We start from the raw sequence: 6000 nt of genomic DNA, 5'->3' as shown, positions 1-6000 counted from the left end.
AAGTAGTAAAAATGGGTGGTATGGTTGAAGAGGGACTCAGGTCCAATAAGATAATGAGTTATTCGGCAATCAAGGCCACAACTGAGTCTATCCAAAGCGTCACGGGAGGTGCGCTCGGGAAAAAGAAGAGAGAGGAGGTTGCAACAGTCGAAGCAGGTACTTGGTCCAAATCAAGAGGTTCTTCCCCTCACTACCAACCCACACCCTATTACCCAAATTACCCACACACTCCATACAACCCTCCACAACCCTATTATCCACCACAAGAGCCATATTTCTCCGTCCATCATGCCCAAACTTACAACCAGCCTCCGGCTTGCCCGCAATGGTGTGTGCCGTTTCCCCAAAATACATATCCACCTCCGCAAAGCACATATCCACCACCAAGGGCCTATAGGAATCCTTCAGGGCCAGGCTTCCGCGGAAATCAGGCTTTCAGGAATGACAGGGTGCACAGGCAGAGAACATTCACTCCGTTGGGAGAAACTTATACTACTCTATTCCACAAATTGAGGCAATTAGGCCTATTGAGTCCCGTTGAGCCCAAATTGCCAAATCCCCTTCCCAAAAATCTGGACCACTTGGTAAGATGTGAATATTGTTCGGGGCTCCCGGGCATGATACTGAGAAGTGTTGGAAGTTGAAGACTGTCATACAAGATCTTATTGACACAAATAGGATCGAGGTTCAAGCACCAAAGGCACCCAATATCAATGAGAACCTATTGTCGGTGCACCATGAGGCCCACATGATCGAACTAGTGCACGAAAGAGGAAAGCCCAAGAAGCCCTCACAAACGGTAATGATGATTCGTGCCAGTCCAAACGAAAAGCCGACCAGTGGAAAGACAGTGGTATAGTTGGGAAGGGTGGATGACAAGCCAGTTATGGTAATGGGGAAAGGTTCATCTCTTATTGCAAAGAAGCCAGAGCCGGTCAAGGTAGTGCTACAGGGAGTATCAAGCACACCAGTGTTGGTGGTGAAGGGGGCCCGCATAGAACCAGTTGTTATCGGGCCAGTAATGCAGTTGCCGATAACAAGTGAGAAAGTTGTGCCATGGAGCTACAGTCAAGTGACAGTGATGCATAAGGGGAAGGAGGTTGTGGAAGAAGTATGCGAGGCCTAGGGGTTAACTCGTTCGGGAAGGTGTTTTGCTCCCGCAGAATTGAGAAGGGCCAATCCTGTAACAATAAGGAAGCCACTAACGGAGGAGGAAGCATAAGAGTTTTTGAAGAAGATGAAGGCACAAGACTATTCCATTGTAGAGCAGTTGAGGAAGACCCCGGCCCAGATTTCGTTGCTATCCTTGTTGATCCATTCAAACGATCATTGTCGGGCATTAATGAAGATTCTGAACGAAGCCCATGTTCCGGACAAGCTCTCAGTGAACCATTTGGAGAAAATAGTGCACAAAATCTTCGAGGTAAGCCGGGTGACATTTTCTGATGATGAGTTGCCAGTAGAGGGTACAGAACACAACAGAGCACTCTACCTGACTGTGAAATGCGAAGACTCGGTGGTCACACGAGTAATGATTGATAACGGGTCCAGTGCCAATATCTGTCCTTTGGCCACTCTGAACAAACTGAAGGTGGATGATGATAGGATTCACAAGAACAACGTCTGCGTCCGAGGTTTTGATGGGGGCGGTACTGACACAGTAGGTGATATCATACTGGAATTGGCAATTGGTCCGGTCGAGTTCACCATGGAATTTCAAGTGATAGATGTGGCGGTGTCGTATAATCTTCTGTTGGGGCGACCCTGGATCCACGCAGCCAAAGCAGTGTCTTCTACACTGCATCAGATGATCAAATTCGAATGTGATAGACAAGAGATTGTGGTACACGGGGATGACGGTACACATGCCGTTAGTGATGCCATTGTGCCCTTCATAGAAACCGACGATGACAAGGGCCCATGGGTTTATCAGGTTTTTGACGCAGTCTCAGTAGACAAAATTCCTGAGGGTGGGGGCCTCCCACTGCCCAAAATAGCAGCTGCAACCTTCATGATAGCCTCGGAAATGTTAAACAGTGGGTTTGTACCAGGAAAGGGTTTGGGGGTTGATTTGCAGGGTATTGTCCAGCCAGTTTCCTTACCCAAGAACCTGGATACTTTTGGTCTAGGATTCAAGCCTACCGCAGCGGATGTAAAGCGGGCCCGCAATTTGAAGAAAAGAGTCTGGGTCCTTCCTAAGCCGATCCCGCCCCTATCCAGATCATTTGTCAAAGCAGGTTTCAGAAAGTTGTCGGCCCCGAAAGTTTTCGGACCGCTGATTGGGCCAGAAGGAGATTTGAATGAGGGATTTGAAAGGTTGTTCGTTGATGTCAACATGGTAGAAGCTGGAGAGGGTTCCAGTAAGGCAGACATATAGTTTGTGGGGCCTAGGGCCAATGTCAACAATTGGATGGCTACTTCTTTTCCTACCCAGAGGGAGTCTTATTCTTTTTATACTGGTTCTAATGACATGGCATGCACAACGAATCTTCAACTCAGTCCAAAAAATCAATCTAATTCCGAACTAATCATACAAGAGGTCGATTATAATGATGAATCGGAATACAATGAGGATGAAGCTTTCGAAGAGATAAACAGAGAGTTAAGCCAGTTTGAAGAGAAATCCAAGCCCAACCTAAATGACATAGAAGCCATCAATTTAGGGGATGCAGACGATATCCGAGAAACTAAAATAAGCATCCACATTGCACCGAATATTAGGGAAGAACTAATCCAAGCACTTATTGAGTTCAAAGATGTTTTTGCATGGTCGTATGATGACATGCCGGGGTTAAGCACGGATTTAGTGGTTCACAAATTGCCCACTGACCCGGCGTGCCCTCCGATCAAGCAGAAATTGAGGAAGTTCAAGACAGATATGAGTGTGAAGATTAAAGAGGAAGTAACCAAGCAGCTGCAAGCAAAGGTTATTCGGGTCACTCGATATCCTGATTGGTTGGCTAATGTGGTACCAGTGCCGAAGAAAGAAAGATCAGGGTGTGTGTCGATTACCGCAATTTGAATAGGGCTAGCCCCAAGGACAACTTTCCATTAACCAACATCCATATCTTGATCGATAATTGTGCCAGACGTGAGATCGGGTCTTTTGTAGATTGCTATGCTGGGTATCATCAGATTCTGATGGATGAAGAAGATGCGGAAACGACGGCATTTATTACGCCGTGGGGGGACTTATTGCTACCGGGTAATGCCATTTGGTTTGAACAATACTGGGGCAACGTACATGAGAGCAATGACTACTGTGTTTCATGACATGATACACAAAGAGATTGAGGTATACGTGGACGATGTGATCATAAAGTCCAAGCATCAGGAAGACCACGTAACAGACCTAAGAAAGTTTTTCCAAAGACTTCGAAGGTATGATATTAAGCTCAACCCAGTCAAATGTGCATTTGGTGTTCCATCTGGAAAGCTGTTGGGATTCATCGTCAGTCGGCGAGGTATTGAACTGGACCCGTCAAAGATCAAATCCATCCAAGATTTGCCACCGCCGAAGAACAAGACAGAAGTAATGAGTCTGTTGGGAAGGTTGAATTATATCAGCAGGTTTATTGCTCAACTCACAGCAACTTGTGAACCCATTTTTCGACTACTGAAGAAAGATACTACGGTAGAATGGACGGCAGAATGTCAGGAGGCATTTGACCAAATCAAAGGATATTTATCAAATCCACCTGTGTTGGTTCCCCCTAAGCCGGGGAGGCCGTTAATTCTTTATCTAACGGTCCTGGAGAATTTGTTTGGTTGTGTACTAGGACAACACGACATTACATGAAGGAAGGAGCAAGCCATCTATTATCTCAGTAAGAAGTTTACAGTATATGAGGTTAAGTACACTCAACTCGAGAAGACATGTTGCGCCCTAACTTGGGTGTCCCAGAAATTGAAGCATTATCTGTCATCATATACTACTTATCTCATTTCACGCTTGGATCCACTGAAGTATATTTTCCAGAAGCCTATGCCCACAGAGAGGTTAGCGAAATGGCAAATATTACTCACAGAGTTCGACATCGTCTATGTGACGAGGATGACCATGAAAGCCCAAGCATTGGCCGATCACTTGGTTGAGAATCCTGTTGATGAAGAATACGAGCCATTGAGGACGTATTTTCCTGATGAATAAGTGATGCATATAGATGAGTTGGAATTATCTGAGGAACCAGGTTGGAAGCTCTTCTTTGATGGAGCCGCAAATGCGAAAGGAGTTGGAATAGGAGCGGTACTTATTTCTGAAATAGGACATCACTATCCTGTTACGGCACAACTACATTTATATTGTACCAATAATATGGCTGAATATGAGGCATGCATTTTGGGCTTACGGTTGGCTGCAGACATGGATGTCCAGGATGTCTTGGTCTTGGGAGACTCGGACCTCCTGGTGCATCAGATTCAGGGTGAATGGGAAACAAGGGATTTGAAGCTCATACCATACCGACAATGCTTGCTTGACCTGAGCAAGCGATTTTGATCAGTGGAGTTCAGACACATCCCAAGAGTTCACAATGAGGTTGCCGATGCTTTGGCCACTTTGGCATCGATGTTGCATTACCCAGACAAAATTCATGTTGACCCGTTGCATATCCAGGTTCGTAATCAGCATGCCTATTGCAACATGATAGAGGAAGAAATGGATGGTGAGCCATAGTTTTATGATGTCAAGGAGTACCTCAGGATGGGGATATACCCGGAGCAGGCCACCGGAAATCAAAAGAGAGCCATTCTGCGATTGGCAAATGGTTTCTTCCTCAGTGGAGGAATGTTGTACAAAAGAACACCAGATTTGGGATTGCTGAGATGCATAGATGCTAGTCAAGCCACAACAGTTATGATAGAGGTACATGCTGGAGTTTGTGGTCCACATATGAGCGGATATGTATTGGCGAAGAAGATTCTTCGAGCAGGGTACTATTGGCTCACTATGGAGCGTGATTGTATCAGTTTCGTGCGGAAATGCCATCAGTGTCAGATACACGGAGATCTGATTCATTCTCCGCCGACAGAATTGCATACAATGTCAGCACCATGGCCATTTGTTGCCTGGGGCATGGATGTCATTGGACCTATTGAGCCGGCAGCTACCAACGGCTCATTCTGGTGACCATCGATTACTTCACTAAGTGGGCTGAAGCTAAAACCTTCAAGTCGGTAACTAAGAAGGCAGTGGTAGATTTTGTTCATTCCCATATCATCTGTAGATTTGGGATCCCAAAAGTTATCATCACGGATAATGGTGTTAATCTTAACAGCAATTTGATGAAAGAAGTATGTCAGCAGTTCAAGATTACACACCGCAATTCCACCCCATATCGTCCCAACGCGAATGGAGCAGTAGAAGCGGCCAACAAAAACATAAAGAAGATACTTCAAAAAATGGTAGAAGGTTCGAGGCAATGGCATGAAAAATCACCATTTGCATTGTTGGGTTATCGCACTACTATCCGTACTTCAGTAGGGGCAACTCCTTATTTGTTGGTATATGGAACTGTAGCAGTAATACCGGCAGAAGTTGAAATTCTATCCCTTCGGATTGTCGTTGAAGCTAAGATTGATGATGACGAGTGGGTCAAAACCCGTTTGGAGCAGTTGAACTTGATTGATGAAAAGAGATTGGAGGCTGTGTGTCATGGCCAGTTATATCAAAAGAGAATGGCAAGAGCATACAACAAAAAGGTGCGTCCCCGGAAGTTTAAAGTGGGCCAGCAAATGCTGAAATGCATCCTCCCACATCAGGCTAAGGCAAAGGGAAAGTTCGCCCCGAATTGGCAAGGGTCATTCATTGTAACCAGAGTGTTGTCCAATGGCGCTTTATGTTTAACAGATATCGAAGGGAGATGCGTCGACATGGCTATCAATTCTGACGCAGTTAAGAGATATTATGTATGACTTCTTTTAATTGTAATTGTTGTTTGTTTGTACTTGGCATTTATCGAGAATGAAATGACGGAGGCAATTCTTTCTTCTATCCAAACA

This window comes from Nicotiana tabacum, chromosome 16 (assembly GCF_000715075.1).
Source record: "Nicotiana tabacum cultivar K326 chromosome 16, ASM71507v2, whole genome shotgun sequence".
NCBI classification, from domain to species: domain Eukaryota; kingdom Viridiplantae; phylum Streptophyta; class Magnoliopsida; order Solanales; family Solanaceae; genus Nicotiana; species Nicotiana tabacum.
Note: the sequence above shows the minus strand (reverse complement) of the source record.